General features: G+C 49.3%; 1 long non-coding RNA gene across 1 annotated transcript; it reads right to left on the bottom strand.

Moving 5' to 3' along the window:
• Nucleotides 1-343: 343 nt before the first annotated feature.
• Nucleotides 344-26,726, bottom strand: LOC140411581 (uncharacterized). Its single transcript, XR_011940874.1, has 4 exons — nucleotides 26,106-26,726; nucleotides 18,025-18,099; nucleotides 2,994-3,068; nucleotides 344-480 (listed from the first exon to the last, which is right to left on the bottom strand). It is a non-coding gene; the product is annotated as an uncharacterized lncRNA (long non-coding RNA).
• Between the last annotated feature and the right edge of the window lie 1,104 nt (nucleotides 26,727-27,830).

Genomic DNA, 27,830 nt, shown 5'->3' with positions numbered 1-27,830 from the left:
CTCCCTCTACATTCTCCCCATCAAACACACCCAGGACAGGTACAGCACGGGGTTAGATACAGAGTAACGCTCCCTCTACACTGTCCCCATCAAACACTCCCAGGACAGGTACAGTACGAGGTTGGATTCAGAGTAAAGCTCCCTCTGCACTGTCCCTATCAAACACTCCCAGGGCAGCTACACCACAGGGTTAGATACAGAGTAAAGCTCCCTCTACACTGTCCCATCAAACACTACCAGGACAGGTACACCACGGGGTTACAAACGGAATAAATGTTCCTCTCCAATTTCCACAACAGAAGCTGCCAGGATATTTACAGCAAGTAGAGGGAATGAAGCAATGTTTTCAAAGGAAGGGTTTTATTTTGAAAAGAGATCGCAAATTATCAACATAACAGAACTGACCCCAAATGATGATTACTCCAATATCCAAATCCAAAACGATGCAGAATTCATTCCCATCCCACTTTTCCGGATAATCTTAAATAGATAAACATAGAAATAATTAGCAATGACAGACCACAAGGAATAGGAGCAGGACTGGTCCATTCAGCCCTTCGAACTCACTCCACCAGTCAATATGATCATGGAGATTCTTCCATTTCAACACCGTCTTCCTGCCCTATCCACGTGCCTCTTGTTGATCCATCAATCGCAGTCCAGAACCGGCTCAATGACTGAGTCTCCACATCCCTTTGGGATAGAGAATTCCCAGGATTCACCACCATCTGAGTGACAAAATTCCTCCTCATTTCAGTCCGGCATATCGTTGGTTAATACACAGAATAGATTATATCTGGGAATGAATTACAGACTGCAATCTAATGGAGGGCTTCGGGATAGATTATATACAGAATAACAGATACCCGGGAGTGAGTTACAGACTGGAATCTAATCGAGGGGTTCAGGATAGTTTATATAGAGAATAGGACGAAGTCTTACAACACCAGGTTAAAGTCCAACTGGTTTGTTTCGATGTCACTAGCTTTCGGAGCACTGCTCCGTCCTCAGTTGAATCCTGCCACCTGAGGAAGGAGCAGCGCTCCGAAAGCTAGTGACATCGAAACAAACCTGTTGGACTTTAACCTGGTGTTGTAAGACTTCGTACTGTGCTCACCCCAGTCCAACGCCGGCATCTCCACATCATATATAGAGAATAACATATACCCAGGAGTGTGTTACAGAGTGAAACCAAATTGAGGGGTTAGATTTAACTCACTCTTACACACTCACTCACACCCTGACACAATCGCTCACTAACACACACTATCACGCACTTAATAACGAAATCACGCTTACACACCCTGATGCACACTTGCTCACTATTACACACTCGCTCACACACTGAAACTCAATTATTCCTACACACTCACTCATTATTACACACTGACTTACTCTCACACTCTCACTTACACATTCACACCACTCACTCAGTCTTACACACACTCATTCTCTCATACGTAAGCACTCACTTGCACACTCACTCACACTCCCTCACTCACTCTTACACATTCCTTCACACACACACACACACACACTCGCTCTTACACTCACTCACTCTCACTCACTCACACACACACACTCACACCCACTATTACACACACACTCGCACACTCACTCACCTACTCACTCATTGTTCCACACTAACTCGTCCACACACTCAAACTCACTTACACAATCACTCACACTGACATAAACACACACACTGACTTGCTCACTCTTACACAAACTCACCATTACACATTCAGTGACTCTTGACACAGTCACTCACTCACATACTCACACACTAACTAATTCACACTTACACACTCACTTATACACTGACACAACCACTCACTCACGCTGTCCCCATCAAACACTCCCAGGACAGGTACAGCACAGGGTTAGATACAGAGTAAGGGTTCCTCTATGCTGTCCCCATCAAAAACTCCCATGGCAGCTACAGCACGGGGTTAGATACAGAGTAAAGCACCCTCTACACTGTCCCCATCAAACACTCCCAGAACAGGTACAGCACAGAGTTAGATACAGAGTATAGCTCCCTCTACACTGGCCCCATCAAACACTCCCAGGGCAGGTACAGCACAGGGTTAGATACAGAGTAAAGCTCCCTCTACACTGTCCCCAGCAAACACTCCCAGGACAGTTACAGCACGGGGTTAGATACAGAGTAAAGCTCCCTCTACACTGTCCCCATCAAACACTCCCAGGACAGGTACAGCACAGGGTTAGATACAGAGTAAAGCTCCCTCTACACTGTCCCCAGCAAACACTCCCAGGACAGGTACAGCACGGGGTTAGACAGAGTAAAGCTCCCTCTACACTGTCCCCATCAAACACTCCCAGGACAGGTACAGCATGGGGTTAGATACAGAGTAAAGCAACCTCTACACTGTCCCCATCAAACACTCCCAGGACAGGTACAGCACGGAGTTTTATACAGAGTAAATCTCCCTCTACCCTGTTCCCAGCAAACACTCCCGGGGCAGGTACAGCACGGGGTTAGATACAGAGTAAAGCACCCTCTCCACTGTCCCCAGCAAACACTCCCAGGACAGGTACAGCACGGGGTTAGATACAGAGTAAAGCTCCCTCTACACTGTCCCCATCAAACACTCCCAGGACAGGTACAGCACGGGGTTAGATACAGAGTAAAGCTCCCTCTACACTGTCCCCATCAAACACTCCCAGGACAGGTACAGCACCGGGTTAGATACAGAGTAAAGTTCCCTCTACACTGCCCCATCAAACACTCCCAGGACAGGTACAGCACGGGGTTAGATACAGAGTAAAGCTCCCTCTATACTGTCCCCATCAAACACTACCAGGACAGGTGCACCACGGGGTTACAAACGGAATAAATGTTCCTCCCCAATTTCCACTACAGAAGCTGCCAGGATATTTACAGCACGTAGTGGGAATGAGGCAATGTTTTCAAAGGAAGGGTTTTATTTTCAAAGAAGATAGTGAATTCTCAACAGAACAGAACTTACCCCAAATGATGATTTCTCCAGTATCCAAATCCAAAACGATGCCGAATTCATTCCCATCCCACTTTTCCGGATAATCTTAAATAGATAAACAGAGAGATAATTAGCAATAACAGACCACAAGGAATAGGAGCAGGACTGGGCCATTCAGCCGTTCGAGCTCAGCGAGAGAGAGTGAGGGACGCAGCGAGAGAGAGTGAGGGACGCAGCGAGAGAGAGTGAGGGACGCAGCGAGAGAGAGTGAGGGACGCAGCGAGAGAGAGTGAGGGACGCAGCGAGAGAGAGTGAGGGACGCAGCGAGAGAGAGTGAGGGACGCAGCGAGAGAGAGTGAGGGACGCAGCGAGAGAGAGTGAGGGACGCAGCGAGAGAGAGTGAGGGACGCAGCGAGAGAGAGTGAGGGACGCAGCGAGAGAGAGTGAGGGACGCAGCGAGAGAGAGTGAGGGACCCAGCGAGAGAGAGTGAGGGACGCAGCGAGAGAGAGTGAGGGACGCAGCGAGAGAGAGAGAGGGACGCAGCGAGAGAGAGAGAGGGACGCAGCGAGAGAGAGTGAGGGACGCAGCGAGAGAGAGTGAGGGACGCAGCGAGAGAGAGTGAGGGACGCAGCGAGAGAGAGTGAGGGACGCAGCGAGAGAGAGTGAGGGACGCAGCGAGAGAGAGTGAGGGACGCAGCGAGAGAGAGTGAGGGACGCAGCGAGAGAGAGTGAGGGACGCAGCGACAGAGAGTGAGGGACGCAGCGAGAGAGAGTGAGGGACGCAGCGAGAGAGAGTGAGGGACGCAGCGAGAGAGAGTGAGGGAGGCAGCGAGAGAGAGTGAGGGAGGCAGCGAGAGAGAGTGAGGGACGCAGCGAGAGAGAGTGAGGGACGCAGCGAGAGAGAGTGAGGGACGCAGCGAGAGAGAGTGAGGGACGCAGCGAGAGAGAGTGAGGGACGCAGCGAGAGAGAGTGAGGGACGCAGCGAGAGAGAGTGAGGGACGCAGAGAGAGAGAGTGAGGGACGCAGAGAGAGAGAGTGAGGGACGCTGAGAGAGAGAGTGAGGGACCCAGCGAGAGAGAGTGAGGGACGCAGCGAGAGAGAGTGAGGGACTCAGCGAGAGAGAGTGAGGGACACAGCGAGAGAGAGACTGAGGGACACAGCGAGAGAGAGACTGAGGGACACAGCGAGAGTGAGACTGAGGGACACTGCGAGAGAGAGAGTGAGGGACACAGCGAGAGAGGGGGACACAGCGAGAGAGAGAGAGAGAGAGAGAGAGGGACACAGTGAGAGAAAGGGACACAGCGAGAGAGAGAGTGAGGGATGCAGCGAGGGAGAGTGAGAGATGCAGCGAGAGTGAGGGATGCAGAAAGAGAGGGGCAGAGAGAGCGAGGGGGACACAGCGAGAGAGAGAGGGACCCACCGTGAGAGATGGCGTCAGAGAGAGAGCGGAGGACAGAGAGAGAGGGGGACAGGGAGAGAGAGAGAGGGGGACAGGGAGAGAGAGAGAGGGGGACAGGGAGAGAGAGAGAGGGGGACAGGGAGAGTGAGAGAGGGGGACAGGGAGAGAGAGAGAGGGGGACAGGGAGAGAGAGAGAGGGGGACAGGGAGAGAGAGAGAGGGGGACAGGGAGAGAGAGAGAGAGAGGGGGACAGGGTGGGAGAGAGAGAGAGGGGGGGACAGGGAGAGAGAGAGAGAGAGGGGGACAGGGAGAGAGAGAGAGAGAGGGGGACAGGGAGAGAGAGAGAGGGGGACAGGGAGAGAGAGAGAGGGGGACAGGGAGAGAGAGAGAGGGGGACAGGGAGAGAGAGAGAGGGGGACAGGGAGAGAGAGAGAGGGGGACAGGGAGAGAGAGAGAGGGGGACAGGGAGAGAGAGAGAGGGGGACAGGGAGAGAGAGAGAGGGGGACAGGGAGAGAGAGAGAGGGGGACAGGGAGAGAGAGAGAGGGGGACAGGGAGAGAGAGAGAGGGGGACAGGGAGAGAGAGAGAGGGGGACAGGGAGAGAGAGAGAGGGGGACAGGGAGGGAGAGAGAGGGGGACAGGGAGGGAGAGAGAGGGGGACAGGGAGGGAGAGAGAGGGGGACAGGGAGGGAGAGAGAGGGGGACAGGGAGGGAGAGAGAGGGGGACAGGGAGGGAGAGAGAGGGGGACAGGGAGAGAGAGGGGGACAGGGAGAGAGAGGGGGACAGGGAGAGAGAGGGGGACAGGGAGAGAGGGAAAGGGAGAGAGAGGGGGACAAGGAGAGAGAGGGGACAGGGAGAGAGAGGGGACAGGGAGAGAGAGGGGACAGGGAGAGAGAGGGGGACAGGGAGTGAGAGGGGGACAGGGAGTGAGAGGGGGACAGGGAGTGAGAGGGGGACAGGGAGAGAGAGGGGGACAGGGAGAGAGAGGGGGACAGGGAGAGAGAGGGGGACAGGGAGAGAGAGGGGGACAGGGAGAGAGAGGGGGACAGGGAGAGAGAGGGGGACAGGGAGAGAGAGGGGGACAGGGAGCGAGAGGGGGACAGGGAGAGAGAGGGGGACAGGGAGAGAGAGGGGACAGGGAGAGAGAGTGAGGGACGCAGCGAGAGAGAGTGAGGGACGCAGCGAGAGAGAGTGAGGGACGCAGTGAGAGTGAGTGAGGGACACAGCGAGAGAGAGTGAGGGACACAGCGAGAGAGAGTGAGGGACACAGCGAGAGAGAGTGACACAGCGAGAGAGAGGGACACAGCGAGAGAGAGGGACACAGCGAGAGAGAGGGACACAGCGAGAGAGAGAGGGACACAGCGAGAGAGAGGGACACAGCGAGAGAGAGTGAGGGACACAGCGAGAGAGAGCGAGGGACACAGCGAGAGAGAGCGAGGGACACAGCGAGAGAGAGCGAGGGACACAGCGAGAGAGAGTGAGGGACACAGCGAGAGAGAGTGAGGGACACAGCGAGAGAGAGTGAGGGACACAGCGAGAGAGAGTGACACAGCGAGAGAGAGTGACACAGCGAGAGAGAGTGACACAGCGAGAGAGAGTGACACAGCGAGAGAGAGACTGAGGGACACAGCGAGAGAGAGACTGAGGGACACTGCGAGAGAGAGACTGAGGGACACTGCGAGAGAGAAAGTGAGGGACACTGCGAGAGAGAGCGTGAGGGACACAGTGAGAGAGAGTGTGGGACACAGCGAGAGAGAGTGAGGGACACAGCGAGAGAGAATGAGGGACACAGCGAGAGAGAATGAGGGACACAGCGAGAGAGGGGGACACAGCGAGAGAGGGGGACACAGCGAGAGAGGGGGACACAGCGAGAGAGGGGGACACAGCGAGAGAGGGGGACACAGCGACAGAGGGGGACACAGCGAGAGAGGGGGACACAGCGAGAGAGAGAGAGAGAGAGGGACACAGCGAGAGAGAGGGACACAGCGAGAGAGAGAGTGAGGGATGCAGCGAGGGAGAGTGAGAGATGCAGCGAGAGTGAGGGATGGAGAGAGAGGGGGACAGGGAGAGAGGGGGGGGGACAGGGAGAGAGGGGGGGACAGGGAGAGAGAGGGGGACAGGGAGAGAGAGGGGGACAGGGAGAGAGAGGGGGACAGGGAGAGAGAGGGGGACAGGGAGAGAGAGGGGGACAGGGAGAGAGAGGGGGACAGGGAGAGAGAGAGAGGGGGACAGGGAGAGAGAGAGAGGGGGACAGGGAGAGAGAGGGGGACAGGGAGAGAGAGAGAGGGGGACAGGGAGAGAGAGAGGGGGGACAGGGAGAGAGAGAGGGGGGACAGGGAGAGAGAGAGGGGGGGACAGGGAGAGAGAGAGGGGGGGACAGGGAGAGAGAGAGGGGGGGACAGGGAGAGAGAGGGGGACAGGGAGAGAGAGGGGGACAGGGAGAGAGAGGGGGACAGGGAGAGTCCCCCCTCTCTCCCTGGCCCCCCCTCTCTCCCTGGCCCCCCCTCTCTCCCTGGCCCCCCCTCTCTCCCTGGCCCCCCCTCTCCCTGGCCCCCCCTCTCCCTGGCCCCCCCTCTCCCTGGCCCCCCCTCTCTCCCTGGCCCCCCCTCTCTCCCTGGCACCCCCACAGCGAGCGAGGGGCGCACAGCGAGCGAGGGGCGCACAGCGAGCGAGGGGCGCACAGCGAGCGAGGGGCGCACCGAGAGCGAGGGGCGCACCGAGAGCGAGGGACGCACCGAGAGCGTGTGGTAAAGCTCCCTCTACACTGTCCCCATCAAACACTCCCAGGGCAGGTACAGCACGGGGTTAGATACAGAGTAAAGCTCCCTCTACACTGTCCCCAGCAAACACTCCCAGGGCAGGTACAGCACGGGGTTAGATACAGAGTAAAGCTTCGTCTACACTGTCCCCAGCAAACACACCCAGGACAGGTAGCGCACGGGGTTAGATACAGAGCAAAGCACCCTCTACACTGTCCCCATCAAACACTTCCAGGACAGGTACAGCACGGGGTGAGATACAGTAAAAAGCTCCCTCTACACTATCCCCATCAAACACTCCCAGGATAGGTACAGCACGGGGTTAGATACAGAGTAAAGCTCCCTCCACGTCGTCCTCATCAAACAGTCCCAGGACAGGTACAACAAGGGGTTAGATACAGAGTAAAGCTCCCTCTACACTGTCCCCATTAAACATTAACAGGACAGGTACAGCATAAGGTTAGATAAAGAGTAAAGCTCCCTCTGCACTGTCCCCATCAAATACTTCTCGACAGGTACAGCACGCGGTGAGATACAGAGTAAAGCTCCCTCTAGACTGTCCCCATCAAACACTCCCAAGACAGGTACAGCACAGGGTGAGATACAGAGTAAAGCTCTGGGGCAGCATGGTAGCATTGTGGATAGCACAATTGCTTCACAGCTCCAGGGTCCCAGGTTCGATTCCGTCTTGGGTCACTGTCTGTGCGGAGTCTGCACATCCTCCCCGTGTGTGCGTGGGTTTCCTCTGGGTGCTCCGGTTCCCTCCCACAGTCCAAAGATGTGCAAGTTAGGTGGATTGGCCATGCTAAATTGCCCTTAGTGTCCAAAATTGTCCAGATGTAGCTCCCTCTATATCTGTCCTCACCAAATACTCCCAGGAGAGGTACATAGGAACAGGAATGGGCCATTCAGCTGATCGAGCCTGCCTTAGCGACTAGACCACCTTAATCAATAACCTATTTTAATGATCCGATACAAAGCCCTGGATGACTTTATTTCCCAGCAGTATCAGTAGCTGTAAATCCTGCTCTACACGGTGTGAGAAATATTACTGCATTAGAGAATGTCATTGTGAATATTACCTTGTAATATATAACCGTTCTCATCCACATCTCTATTGAGAACACATTAGCTCCTTTCCCAGTGATCACTGAGGTTGACCCCGTCACTGTTTATACTATGAGCTCTTGTCCCAGTTAATACTACATTACACCACACTGCTGTGGACACTACAATTAACAGTTTTGGACTGCTGACTACCTTGTACCCAGGGTAAGAGCCTGTGGGACTACCATTTATAATAATCTTTATTGTCACACGTAGACTTACATTAACACTGCAATGAAGTTACTGTGAAAATCCCTAGTCGCCACATTCCGGCGCCTGTTCGTGTACACAGAGGGAGAATTCAGAATGTCCAAATTACCTAACAGCATGTCTTTCAGACTTGTGGGAGGAAACCGGAGCTCCCGGAGGAAACCCACGCAGACACAGGGAGAACATGCCGGGAATCGAACCCGGGACCCTGGAGCTGTGAAGCCACAGTGCTACCCTCTGTGCTACCGTGCCGCATAATGAGTCACACACACAACCTCCCCCCCCACCCCAGACCACAAACACGTGTACAGACAAACACAAACTCACACACAGACACAAACTCAGACAGGCTGCGTCATTACATCTTTCAAATGGAGCGAGATCCATTCTCCACCTTTAACTTGGAGTGGTGTATCTGGCCTGTGTGTGACCCAAGTTACACACTGACTCTGAACATCCTCACAACAGCTTGGGGACAGATTTTTCGAAAGCACTTTTCATAACCTTTGGGTATCACAAACTGCTTCACAGCCAATGGAGACCTTTTGAAATCGAGTCAGTGGTAATTTAGGAAATGGACCAGCTAATTTCAGAGAGACACACAGAAACAGGATGAGATTGTGCTGTACATGTTTCACAGCTGACACTGAGACACACACGTGATGTACAATATCAATTATTAATCTGAAGCATGTGATTAAATCACCCTTAAACTAAATTCCAGTGTTTCAGAGTAAAGCTTTATCTGCACTGTCCATCAAACACTCACAACCCAAATACTGTCTGGGCTTAAATACAGAGTCAAAATCCCTCTGTCCTGTCCAAAGAATTTTTCATTGCAGATAGTTATTTTTATTTTATGGAAAAGCAGAACTCAAATTGCACCGAATCCCAGGGTGGACTCTTGCTTATTTCAGCCCTTCACATTTAAACATGAAGTTTAAGCTCCGATTCCAGGTGTCTGCTTGTCTCTGTTTGTATATTCTCTGTTATTGTTGTTTTGTCACTTGTCTGAAGTATTTGAATAATAGGCCTTGGTTGATCAATCCTTTATCTCAGCACATGGAAGTTGTGAATCTTCAAGGCTGTCAGTCTGAGAAAGATAACAAAAAACTACATCCTTTGATCAATCCATTCCCCAACCCTAAATAGATCTCACACATTTCCATAATGCAGGATTACCTCCATCAAAACTTCTAATCAGTTCCCAATACTCTTGTTAACACTTGCCTGTATAACCTAAATTCCACTGACAGATTCCGAAAGCTGCACAGAAAAATGACTGGTTATTTTAAACTTTGAAACAAAACTATTTGAACTTGTGCTTCAATCCTATGATACAGAATTGTTGTCCCTGTGGGCTGGCAGTTTCTCAGTAAGACTGAAACATTGAGGTACGCCTCGCACTGCACTTGACAACATTTGTGGCACTTCCAAAATCTACGATACATTGCTGTCTGTATTGTGTGAATCTAGCTGTGAAATATCTGTACAGTTTAAACTTCCACTGTTTCTGTCTTCTCATCATTTAAAAAGATCACGGCTCTATCCTTTTTAAGTCTGAAGTACATCATCTAAACCTTTCCCAACACTGAAACACGTCCACAGTTCAGTCTACTGCCAAAAAGATAATATCTCCCTGCAATTTGATATTTCCAGCTATGTTGCTTACAACGCTGTCTAATGTTTGGTGTCATTGGCAAACTGGGATGTGTAGCATTCTATCAAATGGTCTTAAATGGCTCATATATATGTGTGAGTGTGCGCCAATGTGTGTGTACACGCATGTGTCTATGCACGCATGTGTGTGTATGTATGCATGTATCTGGACCCGTGTATGTATCAGTCAGTGTGTGCACGCGCATGTGTGTGTGTGTGTATCTGTGAACCTGTGTGTGTATACGCATTTAAGTCTCAAAAGGAAAATATGAGCAGGTGTAGGCGATTTGGCCCATCGAGTCTGCTCCACCATTCAAACAGATCCTGGCACGCACAGACGCACGCACACTCACACACACATTCCGATTGCATTATACACACTCGATTTGTGTCTGGAACATGCTCAATGATTGAGCTTCCACAACCCTCTGGATTCTCCACCCTCTTAATGAAGAAATTCCTCCTCATCTAAGTCTGCAATGGTCTACCCCTGATTCTGAGCATTCATGTCAAGAGGGCAAGAATACAAGACCAGGGATCTACTTCTGAGGCTGGATAAGGCTCTGGTCAGATGCCATTTGGAGTATTGTGAGCAGTTTTGGGCCCGGTATCTAAGGAAGGATGTGCTGGCCTTGGAAAGAGTCCAGAGGAGGTTCACAAGAATGGTCCCTGGAATGAAGAACCTGTTGTATGAGGAATGGTTGAGGACACTGGGTCTGTACTCGTTGGCGGTCAGAAGGATGAGGGGGGATCTTATTGAAACTTACAGGATACTGCGAGGCCTGGATAGAGTGGACGTGGAGAGGATGTTTCCACTTGTAGGAACAATTAGAAGCAGAGGACACCATCTCAGACTAAAGGGACGATCCTTTAAAACAGAGATGAGGAGGAATTTCTTCAGCCAGAGGGTGGTGAATCTGTGGAACTCTTTGCCGCAGAAGGGTGTGGAGGCCAAATCACTGAGTATCTCTCAGACAGAGATAGATAGGTTCTTGATCAATAAGGGGATCAGGGTTTATGGAGAGAAGGCAGGAGAATGGGAATTAGAAAAATATTACCCATGATTGAATGGCGGAGCAGACTCGATGGGCCGAGTGGCCTAATTCTGCTTCTATGTCTGGTGGTTTGAGACTGTGCCCCCTCCCCCTGGTTCTAATCTCACCAGTCAGAGTGATCATCCAACCTACATCTATCTTGTGATGCCCCGTATGAATTGTGTATGTTTCAAGATCACCTCTCATTTTTCGGCACTCTATGGAACACAGGTACATTTTCCTCAATCTCTCCTCATCAGACAACTTCACCATCCCAGGGATTCGTCTGGTGAATCTCCGTTACACTCCTTCTACAGCAAGTATATCCTTCCTTAGATATGGAGAACAAAACTCTACACAATGGTCCAGGTGTGTTGTGACCAAGGCTCTGTACAATTGCAGCAAGTCATCTTAACCCCTGTAATAATAACCCCGAGCGTTGAAAGTTAACGTACCTTTGGCCCTCCAATTTAAGATTGCTTAATGTACCCGCACGCTAGCGTTTAGAGACCCATGAATAAGGAGTTAGATACAGAGTAAGGTTTCCTCTACACTGACCACATCAAACACTCCCAGGACAGGTACAGCACAGGGTCAGATACAGAGTAAAGCTCACTCTCCACTGTCCCCATCAAACACTCCCAGGACAGGTACAGCACGGGGTTAGATACAGAGTAAAGCTCCCTCTACACTGTCCCCAGCAAACACTCCCAGTACAGTTGCAGCATGGGGTTAGATACAGAGTAAAGCTCCCTCTGCACTGTCCCCATCAAACACTCCCAGGACAGGTGCAGCACGGGGCTAGATACAGAGTAAAGCTCCCTCTACACTGTCCCCATCAAACACTCCCAGGACAGGTACAGCACGGGGTTAGATACAGATTAAAGCTCCGTCTGCACTGACCCCATCAAACACTCCCAGCACAGGTACAGCACGGGGTTAGATACAGAGTAAAGCACCCTCACACTGTCCCCATCTAACACTCCCAGCACAGGTACTACACGGTGTTAGATACAGAGTAAAGATCCCTCTACACAGTCCCCATCAAACACTCCCAGGACAGGTACAGCACGGAGTTAGATACAGAGTAAAGATCCCTTTACACTGTACCCATCAAACATCCCCAGGACAGGTACAGCACGGGGTTAGATACAGAGTAAAGCTCCCTCTACACTGTCCCCAGCAAACACACCCAGGACAGGTAGAGCACGGGGTTAGATACAGAGTAAAGCACCCTCTACACTGTCCCCATCAAACACTTCCAGGACAGGTACTGCACGGGGTGAGATACAGTAAAAAGCTCCCTCTACATTATCCCCATCAAACACTCCCAGGATAGGTACAGCACGGGGTTAGATACAGAGTAAAGCTCCCTCCACGTCATCCCCATCAAACAGTCCCAGGACAGGTACAGCATAAGGTTAGATAAAGAGTAAAGCTCCCTCTGCACTGTCCCCATCAAATACTTCTCGACAGGTACAGCACGCGGTGAGATACAGAGTAAAGCTCTGGGGCAGCATGGTAGCATTGTGGAAAGCACAATTGCTTCACAGCTCCAGGGTCCCAGGTTCGATTCCGTCTTGGGTCACTGTCTGTGCGGAGTCTGCACATCCTCCCCGTGTGTGCGTGGGTTTCCTCTGGGTGCTCCAGTTTCCTCCCACAGTCCAAAGATGTGCAAGTTAGGTGGATTGGCCATGCTAAATTGCCCTTAGTGTCCAAAATTGTCCAGATGTAGCTCTCTGTACATCTGTCCTCACCAAATACGCCCAGGAGAGGTACATAGGAACAGGAATGGGCCATTCAGCTGATCGAGCCTGCCTTAGCGACTAGACCACCTTAATCAATAACCTATTTTAATAATCCGATACAAAGCCCTCGATGACTTTATTTCCCAGCAGTATCAGTAGCTGTAAATCCTGCTCTACACGGTGTGAGAAATATTACTGCATTAGAGAATGTCATTGTGAATATTACCTTGTAATATATAACCGTTCTCATCCACATCTCTATTGAGAACACATTAGCTCCTTTCCCAGTGATCACTGCAGTTGACCCCGTCACTGTTTATACTATGAGCTCTTGTCCCAGTTAATACTACATTACACCACACTGCTGTGGACACTACAATTAACTGTTTTGGAGTGCTGACTACCATGTACCCAGGGTAAGAGCCTGTGGGACTACCATTTATAATAATCTTTATTGTCAGACATAGACTGACATTAACACTGCAATGAAGTTACTGTGAAAATCCCTAGTCGCCACATTCCGGCGCCTGTTCGGGTACACAGAGGGAGAATTCAGAATGTCCAAATTACCTAACAGCACGTCTTTCAGACTTGTGGGAGGAAACCGGAGCTCCCGGAGGAAACCCACGCAGACACAGGGAGAACATGCCGGGAATCGAACCCGGGACCCTGGAGCAGTGAAGCCACAGTGCTACCCTCTGTGCTACCGTGCCGCGTAATGAGTCACACACACAACCTCCCACCCCACCCAAGACACACAAACACGTGTACAGACAAACACAAACTCACACACAGACACAAACTCAGACAGGCTGCGTCATTACATCTTTCAAATGGAGCGAGATCCATTCTCCACCTTTAACTTGGAGAGGTGTATCTGGCCTGTGTGTGACCCAAGTTACACACTGACTCTGAACATCCTCACAACAGCTTGGGGACAGACTTTTCGAAAGCACTTTTCATAACCTTTGGGTATCACAAACTGCTTCACAGGCAATGGAGCCCTTTTGAAATTGAGTCAGTGGTAATTTAGGAAATGGACCAGCTAATTTCAGAGAGACACACAGAAACAGGATGAGATTGTGCTGTACATGTTTCACAGCTGACACTGAGACACACACGAGATGTACAATATCAATTATTATTCTGAAGCATGTGATTAAATCACCCTTAAGCTAAATTCCAGTGTTTCAGAGTAAAGCTTTATCTGCACTGTCCATCAAACACTCACAACCCAAACACTGTCTGGGCTTAAATACAGAGTCAAAATCCCTCTGTCCTGTCCAAAGAATTTTTCATTGCAGATAGTTATTTTTATTTTATGGAAAAGCAGAACTCAAATTGCACCGAATCCCAGGGTGGACTCTTGCTTATTTCAGCCCTTCACATTTAAACATGAAGTTTAAGCTCCGATTCCAGGTGTCTGCTTGTCTCGGTTTGTATATTCTCTGTTATTGTTGTTTTGTCACTTGTCTGAAGTATTTGAATAATAGGCCTTTGTTAATCAAACCTTTATTTCAGCACATGGAAGTTGTGAATCTTCAAGGCTGTCAGTCTGATATAGATAACAAAAAACTACATCCTTTGATCAATCCATTCCCCAACCCTAAATAGATCTCACACATTTCCATAATGCAGGAATATCTCCATCAAAACTTCTAATCAGTTCCCAATACTCTTGTTAACACTTGCCTGTATAACCTAAATTCCACTGACAGATTCCGAAAGCTGCACAGAAAAATGACTGGTTATTTTAAACTTTGAAACAAAACTATTTGAACTTGTGCTTCAATCCTATTATACAAAAATGTTGTCCCTGTGGGCTGACAGTTTCTCAGTAAGACTGAAACATTGAGGTACGCCTCGCACTGCACTTGACAACATTTGTGGAACTTCCAAAATCTACCATACATTGCTGTCTGTATTGTGTGTGTGTGAATCTAGCTGTGAAATATCTGTACAGTTTAAACTTCCACTGTTTCTGTCTTCTCATCGTTTATAAAGATCACGGTTCTATCCTTTTTAAGTCTAAAGTACATCATCTTACATTTCCCAACACAGAAACACGTCCACCAGTTCAGTCTACTGCCAAAAGGATAATATCTCCCTGCAATTTGATATTTCCAGCTATGTTGCTTCCAATGCTGTCTAATGTTTGGTGTCATTGGCAAACTGGGATGTGTAGCATTCTATCAAATGGTCTTAAATGGCTAATATATATGTGTGTGTGCGGCAATGTGTGTGTACACGCATGTGTCTATGCACGCATGTGTGTGTATGTATGCATGTATCTGGACCCGTGTATGTATCAGTCAGTGTGTGCACGCGCATGTGTGTGTGTGTGTGTGTGTGTATCTGTGAATCTGTGTGTGTATACGCATTTAAGTCTCAAAGGAAAATATGAGCAGGTGTAGGCGGTTTGGCCCATCGAGTCTGCTCCACCATTCAAACAGATCCTGGCACGCACAGACGCACGCACACTCACACACACATTCCTATTGCATTATACACACTCGATTTGTGTCTGGAACATGCTCAATGATTGAGCTTCCACAACCCTCTGGAGTCTCCACCCTCTTAATGAAGAAATTCCTCCTCATCTCAGTCTGCAATGGTCTACCCCTGATTCTGAGCATTCATGTCAAGAGGGCGAGAATACAAGACCAGAGACGTACTTCTGAGGCTGTATAAGGCTCTAGGCAGATCCCATTTGGAGTATTGTGAGCAGTTTTGGGCCCAGTATCTAAGGAAGGATGTGCTGGCCTTGGAAAGGGTCCAGAGTAGGTTCACAAGAATGTTCCCTGGAATGAAGAACTTGTCGTATGATGAATGGTTAAGGACACTGGGTCTGTACTCGTTGGCGGTCAGAAGGATGAGGGGGGATCTTATTGAAACTTACAGGATACTGCGAGGCCTGGATAGAGTGGACGTGGAGAGGATGTTTCCACTTGTAGGAACAATTAGAAGCAGAGGACACCATCTCAGACTAAAGGGACGATCCTTTTAAACAGAGATGAGGAGGAATTTCTTCAGCCAGAGGGTGGTGAATCTGTGGAACTCTTTGCCGCAGAAGGGTGTGGAGGCCAAATCACTGAGTATCTCTAAGACAGAGATAGATAGGTTCTTGATCAATAAGGGGATCAGGGTTTATGGAGAGACGGCAGGAGAATGGGAATTAGAAAAATATTACCCATGATTGAATGGCGGAGCAGACTCGATGGGCCGAGTGTCCTAATTCTGCTTCTATGTCTTATGGTTTGAGACTGTGCCCCCCTTCCCCTGGTTCTAATCTCACCAGTCAGAATGATCATCCAACCTACATCTATCTTGTGATGCCCCGTATGAATTGTGTATGTTTCAAGATCACCTCTCATTTTTCGGCACTCTCGGGAACACGGGTACATTTTCCTCAATCTCTCCTCATCAGACAACTTCACCATCCCAGGGATTTGTCTGGTGAATCTCCGTTACACTCCTTCTACAGCAAGTATATCCTTCCTTATATATGGAGAACAAAACTCTACACAATGGTCCAGGTGTGTTGTGACCATTGCTCTGAACAATTGCAGCAAGTCATCTTAACCCCTGTACTAATAACCCCGAGCGATGAAAGTTAACGTACCATTGGACCTCCTGATTGCTTAATGTACCCGCACGCTAGCGTTTAGTGACCCATGAATAAGGAGTTAGATACAGAGTAAGGTTTCCTCTACACTGTCCACATCAAACACTCCCAGGACAGGTACAGCACGGGGTTAGATACAAAGTAAAGCTCCCTCTACACTGTCCCCAGCAAACACTCCCAGGACAGGGACAGCACGGGGTTAGATACAGAGTAAAGCACCCTCCACACTGTCCCCATCAAACACTCCCAGGACAGGGACAGCACGGGGTTAGATACAGAGTAAAGCTCCCTCTACACTGTCCCCACATCAAACACTCCCAGGGCAGGTACAGCACGGGGTCAGATACAGAGTAAAGCTGCCTCTACACTGTCCCCATCAAACACTCCCAGGACAGGTACAGCACAGGGTCAGATACAGAGTACAGCTCCCTCTACACTGTCCCCATCAAACACTCCCAGGACAGGTACAGCACGGGGTTAGATACAGAGTAAGGTTTCCTCTACACTGCTCACATCAAACACTCCCAGGACAGGTACAGCACAGGGTCAGATACAGAGTAAAGCTCCCTCTACACTGTCCCCATCAAACACTCCCAGGACAGGTACAGCACAGGGTTGATACAGTGTAAAGCTCCCTCTACACTGTCCCCATCAAACACTCCCAGGACAGGTACAGCGTGGGGTTAGATACAGAGTAAATCTCCCTCTACACTGTCCACATCAAACACTCCCAGGACAGGTACAGCACGAGGTTAGATACAGTGTAAAGCACCCTCTACCCTGTCCCCATCAAACACTCCCAGGACAGGTACAGCACAGGGTCAGATATAGAGTACAGCTCCCTCTACACTGTCCCCATCAAACACTCCCAGGACAGGTACAGCACGGGGTTAGATACAGAGTAGGGGTTCCTCTATGCTGTCCCCATCAAACACTCCCAGTACAGGTACAGCACAGGGTTAGATACAGAGTAAAGCTCCCTCTACACTGTCCCCATCAAACACTCCCAGTACAGGTACAGCATGGGGTTAGATACAGAGTAAAGCTCCCTCTACACTCTCCCCATCAAACACTCCCAGGACAGGTACAGCACAGGGTTAGATATAGAGTAAAGCTCCCTCTGCACTGACCCCATCAAACACTTCCAGGACAGGTGCAGCATGGTGTTAGATACAGAGTAAAGCTCCCTCTACACTGCCCCATCAAACACTCGCAGGACAGGTACAGCACGGGGTTAGAAAGAGAGTAAAGCTCCCTCTACACTGCCCCATCAAACACTCCCAGGACAGGTACAGCACGGGGTTAGATACAGAGTAAAGCTCCCTCTACACTGTCCCATCAAACACTACCAGGACAGGTGCACCACGGGGTTACAAACGGAATAAATGTTCCTCTCCAATTTCCACAACAGACGCTGCCAGGATATTTACAGCAAGTAGAGGGAATGAAGCAATGTTTTCAAAGGAAGGGTTTTATTTTGAAAAGAGATCGCAAATTATCAACATAACAGAACTGACCCCAAATGGTGATTACTCCAATATCCAAATCCAAAACGATGCCGAATTCATTTCCATCCCACTTTTCCTGATAATCTTAAATAGATAAACATAGAAATAATTAGCAATGACAGACCACAAGGAATAGGAGCAGGACTGGTCCATTCAGCCCTTCGAACTCACTCCACCAGTCAATATGATCATGGAGATTCTTCCATTTCAACACCGTCTTCCTGCCCTATCCCCGTGCCTCTTGTTGATCAATCAATCGCAGTCTAGAACCGGCTCAATGACTGAGTCTCCACATCCCTCTGGGATAGAGAATTCCCAGGATTCACCACCATCTGAGTGACAAAATTCCTCCACATCTCAGTCCGGCATATCGTTGGTTAATACACAGAATAGATTATATCTGGGAATGAATTACTGACTGCAATCTAATGGAGGGCTTCGGGATAGATGATATACAGAATAACAGATACCCAGGAGTGAGTTACAGACTGGAATCTAATCGAGGGCTTCGGGATAGTTTATATATAGAATAACAGATACCCGGGAGTGAGTGACAGGCTGGAATCTAATCGAGGGGTTCAGGATAGTTTATAATAGAACAACAGATACCCAGGAGTGAGTTACAGACTGGAATCTAATCGAGGGGATCAGGATAGTTTATATATAGAATAACAGATACCCAGGAGTGAGTTACAGACTGGAATCTAATCGAGGGGTTCAGGATAGTTTATATAGAGAATAGTACAAAGTCTTACAACACCAGGTTAAAGTCCAACAGGTTTGTTTCGATGTCACTAGCTTTCGGAGCGCTGCTCCTTCCTCAGGTGAATCCTGCCACCTGATGAAGGAGCAGCGCTCCGAAAGCTAGTGACATCGAAACAAACCTGTTGGACTTTAACCTGGTGTTGTAAGACTTCGTACTGTGCTCACCCCAGTCCAACGCCGGCATCTCCACATCATATGTAGAGAATAACAGATACCCGGGAGTGAGTTACAGACGGGAATCTAATCGAGGAGTTCAGGATAGTTTATATGGAGAATAACAGATACCCAGAAGTGCGTTACAGAGTGAAACCAAATTGAGGGGTTAGATTTAACTCACTCTTACACACTCACTCACACCCTGACACAATCGCTCACTAACACACACTATCACGCACTTAATAACAAAATCACGCTTACGCACCCTGACGCACACTTGCTCACTATTACACACTCGCTCACACACTGAAACTCAATTATTCCTACACACTCACTCATTATTACACACTGACTTACTCTCACACTCTCACTTACACATTCACACCACTCACTCAGTCTTACACACACTCATTCTCTCATACGTAAGCACTCACTTGCACACTCACTCACACTCCCTCACTCACTCTTACACATTCCTTCACACACACACACACTCGCTCTTACACACTCACTCACTCATACACACTCACTCACTCATACACACTCACTCGCACCCACTATTACACACACTCGCACACTCACTCATTCTTCCACACTAACTCGCCCACACACTCAAACTCACTTACACAATCACCCACACTTACATACTCACACACTGACTCACTCACTCTTACACACAGTCACCCTAACACACACTCACTGTTAACAGATATACTGGAGTGCAACACAGTGTGCAATCTAATTGAGGGGGTAGATTTCACTCACTCTCTCACACACTCTTACACACTCGCTCACACGCATACGCTTACACACTCGCTCACACACTTACACAATCACGCACTAACATTCTCACTCACTAACTCACTCTTACACACCTCTGTCACACTCGCTCACTATTACACACTGACTCACTCACGCTCACTCATTCCTATAGACTCACTCATTAGTATACACTGATCCACACACCCTCACTTACTTTCACACACTCACTCAGTCGCACACACACTCACTCACACACTCACTGTCACACACTCACTGTCACAGTCACACACTCATTCTTACACACCTGTCACTCTGACACAATCACTCCCAGATGCTAACACACATCACTCTTGCATACTGACTCACACAGTTCTTCACACTCTCACAATTACACACAGACACACACTTTCACACTCAATCACCTACTCACTCATTCTTACATACTAGCTCACACTCACTCACACACTCAAACTGATTTACACAATCACTCACATTGATATACGTACACACTGATTCACTCACTCCTACACACACTCACCATTACACACTCAGTCACTCTTGACAGTCACTCACTCACATACTCACACACACTAACTCGTTCACACTTACACACTCACTCATACACTCACACTTATACAGTCACTCACTCTTACGCGCACACACTCAATCACACAGTCTGACACACTCACTCACACTCTTACACAATCACTCACTAACACACACTCTCACTAACTCACTGTTACACATCCTGACTCACATTCGCTCACGATTACACTCACTCACACTCACATACAGACTGAAACTCACTCATTCCTACAGACTCACTCATTATTACACATTGACTCACACACACTCACTTAGTCTCACACACTCACTCGGTCTTACACACACACACTCTCACACACTCACTATCACTCTGACACACTATCACACCCACATGCTAACACACACTCACTCCTACACACTCTTTCACACTCAATAACCCACTCACTAATTCTTACACACCACCACTCACACACACTCACTCACAAACTCAAACTGACTGACACAATGACTCACACTGACATACACACACACACTGACTTGCTCACTCTTACACAAACTCACCATTACACATTCAGTAACTTTTGACACAGTCACTCACTCACATACTCACACACAAACTCATTCCCACTTACACACTCACTCACTTATACACTGAAACAACCACTCACTCACGATGTCCCCATCAAACACTCCCAGGACAGGTACAGCACGGGGTCAGATACAGAGTAAGGGTTCCTCTATGCTGTCCCCATCAAACACTCCCAGGACAGGTACAGCACGGGGTTAGATACAGAGTAAGGGTTCCTCTCTGCTGTCCCCATCAAACACTCCCAGGGCAGCTACAGCATGGGGTTAGATACAGAGTAAAGCACCCTCTACACTGTCCCCATCAAACACTCCCAGGACAGGTACAGCACAGAGTTAGATACAGAGTAAAGCTCCCTCGCCACTGTCCCCATCAAACACTCCCAGGGCAGGTACAGCACGGGGTTAGATACAGAGTAAAGCACCCTCTCCACTGTCCCCAGCAAACACTCCCAGGACAGGAACAGCACGGGGTTAGATACAGAGTAAAGCTCCCTCTACACTGTCCCCATCAAACACTTCCAGGACAGGTACAGCACGGGGTTAGATACAGAGTAAAGCTCCCTCTACACTGTCCCCATCAAACACTCCCAGGACAGGTACAGCACGGGGTTAGATACAGAGTAAAGCAACCTCTACACTGTCCCCATCAAACACTCCCAGGACAGGTACAGCACGGGGTTAGGTACAGAGTAAAGCTCCCGCTACACTGTCCCCTGCAAACACTCCCAGGACAGGTACAGCACGGGGTTAGATACAGAGTAAAGCTCCCTCTCCACTGTCCCCATCAAACACTCCCAGGACAGGTACAGCACAGGGTTAGATACAGAGTAAAGCTCCCTCTACACTGTCCCCAGCAAACACTCCCAGGACAGGTACAGCACGGGGTTAGATACAGAGTAAAGCTCCCTCTACACTGTCCCCATCAAACACTCCCAGGACAGGTTCAGCACGGGGTTAGATACAGAGTAAAGCACCCTCTACACTGTCCCCATCAAACACTCCCAGGACAGGTACAGCACGGGGTTAGATACAGAGTAACGCTCCCTCTACACTGTCCCCATCAAACACTCCCAGGACAGGTACAGCACAGGGTCAGATACAGAGTAAAGCTCTCTCTACACTGTCCCCCATCAAACACTCCCAGGACAGGTACAGCATGGGGTTAGATACAGTGTGAAGCTCCCTCACACTGTCCCCATCAAACACTCCCAGGGCAGGTACAGCACGGGGTTACATACTGAGTAAACCTCCCTCTACACTGTCCCCATCAAACACTCCCAGGACAGGTACAGCATGGGTTTCGATACAGAGTAAAGCTCCCTCTACACTGTCCCCATCAAACACTCCCAGGACAGGTACAGCACGGGGTTAGATACAGAGTAAAGCTCCCTCTACACTGTCCCCATCAAACACTCCAAGGCAGGTACAGCACGGGGTTAGATACAGTGTAAAGCTCTCTCTACACTGTCCCCATCAAACACTCCCAGGGCAGGTACAGCACGGGGTTAGATACAGAGTAAAGCTCCCTCTACACCGTCCCCATCAAACACTCCCAGGACAGGTACAGCATGGGGTTAGATACAGTGTGAAGCTCCCTCACACTGTCCCCATCAAACACTCCCAGGACAGGTACAGCATGGGGTTAGATACAGTGTAAAGCTCTCTCTACACTGTCCCCCATCAAACACTCCCAGGACAGGTACAGCATGAGGTTAGATACAGAGTAAAGCTCCCTCTACACCGTCCCCATCAAACACTCCCAGGACAGGTACAGCATGGGGTTAGATACAGTGTGAAGCTCCCTCACACTGTCCCCATCAAACACTCCCAGGACAGGTACAGCATGGGGTTAGATACAGTGTAAAGCTCTCACTACACTGTCCCCATCAAACACTCCCAGGGCAGGTACAGCACGGTGTTACATACTGAGTAAAGCACCCTCTACACTGTCCCCATCAAACACTCCCAGGACAGGTACAGTATGGGGTTAGATACAGAGTAAAGCTCCCTCTACACTGTCCCCATCAAACACTCCCAGAACAGGTACAGCATGGGTTTCGATACAGAGTAAAGCTCCCTCTACACTGTCCCCATCAAACACTCCCAGGACAGGTACAGCACGGGGTTAGATACAGAGTAAATCTCCCTCTATACTGTCCCCATCAAACACTCCCAGGACAGGTACAGCACGGGGTTAGATACAATGTAAAGCTCTCTCTACACTGTCCCCATCAAACACTCCCAGGGCAGGTACAGCACGGGGTTACATACTGAGTAAAGCACCCTCTACACTGTCCCCATCAAACACTCCCAGGGCAGGTACAGCATGGGTTTCGATACAGAGTAAAGCTCCCTCTACACTGTCCCCATCAAACACTCCCAGGACAGGTACAGCACGGGGTTAGATACAGAGTAAAGCTCCCTCTACACTGTCCCCATCAAACACTCCCAGGACAGGTACAGTACGGGGTTAGATACAGAGTAAAGCTCCCTCTACACTGTCCCCATCAAACACTCCCAGGACAGGTTCAGCACGGGGTTAGATACAGAGTAAAGCACCCTCTACACTGTCCCCATCAAACACTCCCAGGACAGGTACAGCACAGGGTCAGATACAGAGTAAAGCTCTCTCTACACTGTCCCCCATCAAACACTCCCAGGACAGGTACAGCATGAGGTTAGATACAGAGTAAAGCTCCCTCTACACCGTCCCCATCAAAGTCTCCCAGGACAGGTACAGCATGGGGTTAGATACAGTGTGAAGCTCCCTCACACTGTCCCCATCAAACACTCCCAGGACAGGTACAGCATGGGGTTAGATACAGTGTAAAGCTCTCTCTACACTGTCCCCATCAAACACTCCCAGGGCAGGTACAGCACGGGGTTACATACTGAGTAAAGCACCCTCTACACTGTCCCCATCAAACACTCCCAGGACAGGTACAGCATGGGGTTACATACTGAGTAAAGCTCCCTCTACACTGTCCCCATCAAACACTCCCAGGACAGGTACAGCATGGGTTTCGATACAGAGTAAAGCTCCCTCTACACTGTCCCCATCAAACACTCCCAGGACAGGTACAGCACGGGGTTAGATACAGAGTAAAGCTCCCTCTACACTGTCCCCATCAAACACTCCCAGGCAGGTACAGCACGGGGTTAGATACAGTGTAAAGCTCTCTCTACACTGTCCCCATCAAACACTCCCAGGGCAGGTACAGCACGGGGTTAGATACAGAGTAAAGCTCCATCTACACCGTCCCCATCAAACACTCCCAGGACAGGTACAGCATGGGGTTAGATACAGTGTGAAGCTCCCTCACACTGTCCCCATCAAACACTCCCAGGACAGGTACAGCATGGGGTTAGATACAGTGTAAAGCTCTCTCTACACTGTCCCCCATCAAACACTCCCAGGACAGGTACAGCATGAGGTTAGATACAGAGTAAAGCTCCCTCTACACCGTCCCCATCAAACACTCCCAGGACAGGTACAGCATGGGGTTAGATACAGTGTGAAGCTCCCTCACACTGTCCCCATCAAACACTCCCAGGACAGGTACAGCATGGGGTTAGATACAGTGTAAAGCTCTCACTACACTGTCCCCATCAAACACTCCCAGGGCAGGTACAGCACGGTGTTACATACTGAGTAAAGCACCCTCTACACTGTCCCCATCAAACACTCCCAGGACAGGTACAGTATGGGGTTAGATACAGAGTAAAGCTCCCTCTACACTGTCCCCATCAAACACTCCCAGAACAGGTACAGCATGGGTTTCGATACAGAGTAAAGCTCCCTCTACACTGTCCCCATCAAACACTCCCAGGACAGGTACAGCACGGGGTTAGATACAGAGTAAATCTCCCTCTATACTGTCCCCATCAAACACTCCCAGGACAGGTACAGCACGGGGTTAGATACAATGTAAAGCTCTCTCTACACTGTCCCCATCAAACACTCCCAGGGCAGGTACAGCACGGGGTTACATACTGAGTAAAGCACCCTCTACACTGTCCCCATCAAACACTCCCAGGGCAGGTACAGCATGGGTTTCGATACAGAGTAAAGCTCCCTCTACACTGTCCCCATCAAACACTCCCAGGACAGGTACAGCACGGGGTTAGATACAGAGTAAAGCTCCCTCTACACTGTCCCCATCAAACACTCCCAGGACAGGTACAGTACGGGGTTAGATACAGAGTAAAGCTCCCTCTACACTGTCCCCATCAAACACTCCCAGGACAGGTTCAGCACGGGGTTAGATACAGAGTAAAGCACCCTCTACACTGTCCCCATCAAACACTCCCAGGACAGGTACAGCACAGGGTCAGATACAGAGTAAAGCTCTCTCTACACTGTCCCCCATCAAACACTCCCAGGACAGGTACAGCATGAGGTTAGATACAGAGTAAAGCTCCCTCTACACCGTCCCCATCAAAGTCTCCCAGGACAGGTACAGCATGGGGTTAGATACAGTGTGAAGCTCCCTCACACTGTCCCCATCAAACACTCCCAGGACAGGTACAGCATGGGGTTAGATACAGTGTAAAGCTCTCTCTACACTGTCCCCATCAAACACTCCCAGGGCAGGTACAGCACGGGGTTACATACTGAGTAAAGCACCCTCTACACTGTCCCCATCAAACACTCCCAGGACAGGTACAGCATGGGGTTAGATACAGAGTAAAGCTCCCTCTACACTGTCCCCATCAAACACTCCCAGGACAGGTACAGCACGGGGTCAGATACAGAGTAAAGCTCCCTCTACACTGTCCCCATCAAACACTCCCAGGACAGGTACAGTACGGGGTTAGATACAGAGTAAAGCTCCCTCTACACTGTCCCCATCAAACACTCCCAGGACAGGTACAGCACGGGGTCAGATATCGAGCAGGGCTCTCTCTACACTATACTGTTTCCATTTTCTCACATCATATTTGCTTCTTTTCCAATTCACTTTAATTCTCTGCCATCTCGTTCTTGATCTTCTTAATAGTGGGAACCGTTTCTCCCTGTCTACTCTGTCCGGCACCCCCAAGATTTGAACACCTCTATCTCATCTCCTCTTGGCCATTTCTCTCCGTGGAGAACAGACCCAACCTCTCCAATCTAACCTCATCACTGAAGTATCTCATTCCTGAACCATTCTTGTGAACCTCCTCTGCACTCGCTCCAGTGTGTTCACATCCTTCCTACAGTGTGGCACCCAGAACTGTCCACAATATTCCAGCTGAGGTCTAACTAGTGTCTTGTATAAGTTCAGCCTTACCTCCGCGCTCTTGTACCAATGCAGGAAAATACTGAGCAGGTCAGGCAGCATCTATGGAGAGTGAAATATAATCTTGGACCAGGGCGACTGGCAGATAGACAGATAGAGAAAAGTCCACACACACAGTAACACACTTACCCTCACACAGACACCCTGCTCTAATCAGATAGAAAATGCGGCAGATGACTTCTCCATCGGTAACTGGAAGGTGATTAATTGGATTTCTCTTCAAAAAGACCAGCTCATATTTAAAAAGAATGGGTGGGTGGGAGGGTTGGTGCTTCCCAATCTTTTGTATTATTATTGGGCGGTGAATTTGGAGAAGATTGGGCAATGGTGGGGAGAGGAAGAAGCGGAATGGGTACAGGTGGTGGAAGAATCGTGTAAGGGGGCTAGTTTGCAGACTTCCGCTGCAGCTGCACTCCCATTTCCCCCGGGGAGGTTGACACAAAGCCCGGTGCTGGCATCTTCCTTCAACATCTGGAGCAAGCGGAGATGCCATTTTGCTTTGGTAAACTTGACGGTGCAAGCCCCTATTTATGGAAACCACCGATTCACCCCAGCGGCAAGACTGGATACAATATTTAAACAGTGGCATAAAGCTGGGCTGAGACAGGTTACAGACTTGTTGGAAAGTAGATTTGAAGAATTGAGGGAGAAACATAAAATGCAGAGGGAGGTGAAGTTTAATTATCTTCAATGATGAAACTTGGTGAAAAAGGAGTTGTCCTCGTTCGTTTGCCTACCGGAGAACAAGCTGCTGGAGAAATTGCTCCTCCCAGCTGAGTTGGTGATGGGAGAATTATTAACATTTACAGGTGGCCGATGGACAGAAAGAAAGCAGCGATTGAAGAGATGAAACAAAAGTGGAAGGAAGAGTTGGATATGGAGTTGGAATGGGGACTATGGAGTGAGATTATACACAGGGTCAATGCGACATCTTCATGTGCTCGGATGGGCTTGATACAATTCAAGGATGTACACAGGGGCCCATATGACACAGGAACGAATGAGCAGATTCCTCACAGAGGAAGAAGATAAATGTGAGAGTGTAAAGGAGGACCAGTTAACCATGTCCACATCTTCTGGTCACGTCCACGATTTGTGGGCTTCTGGCTCTCGCTATTTCAACACGAACAAAAGTTGTGGAGGTGGGAATATTACTGGGACCACGAGGCAATTTCTGGGGTGTCGGAAGTACCGGGACTAATAGGTGGGGACGGGGCCGATGTGGTGGCCTTTGCCACATTGATCGCCCGGAGGCTAATTTTATTGGAAGGGAAGTCAGAAGATCCGCCAAAAATATCGACATGGTTGAGGGATATTGCGGAATTCCTTAAACTTGAGAAACTAAAGTTAGCCCTTTGTGGCTCAGATGGGGGTTTCTGGACGAGATGGAAGCTGTTCTTGTCTCTATTTACAGATCTGTTTGTTGCCAGTGGGTAAGGGGAGGGAAGAGCGGAAAGGTTTAATGGAAATAAAGGAATAAATGTCAAATGAGGAGAATAGTATTTTGTTTGTGTTGTGACTGACTGATTGTTTGTATGTTGTTATGTCCGTCCTCATCGGAATGAAAATATTTTCAAAAAACACAGCAACATTAACCACACTTATTAAAAAGTAGCTCACGGACTACAAAATGTTTGAAGGTCATGAGTTAAAAGTCTTAAACTTAAACGTGGGAATGAGGGAGTTAATTCAACCTTTCCACAGGGGACGTAGGGG

The sequence above is a fragment of the Scyliorhinus torazame genome, chromosome 4, assembly GCF_047496885.1.
Source record: "Scyliorhinus torazame isolate Kashiwa2021f chromosome 4, sScyTor2.1, whole genome shotgun sequence".
In the NCBI taxonomy this organism is placed as follows: Eukaryota; Metazoa; Chordata; class Chondrichthyes; order Carcharhiniformes; family Scyliorhinidae; genus Scyliorhinus; species Scyliorhinus torazame.
This window is presented reverse-complemented; position numbering and strand designations above follow the sequence as displayed.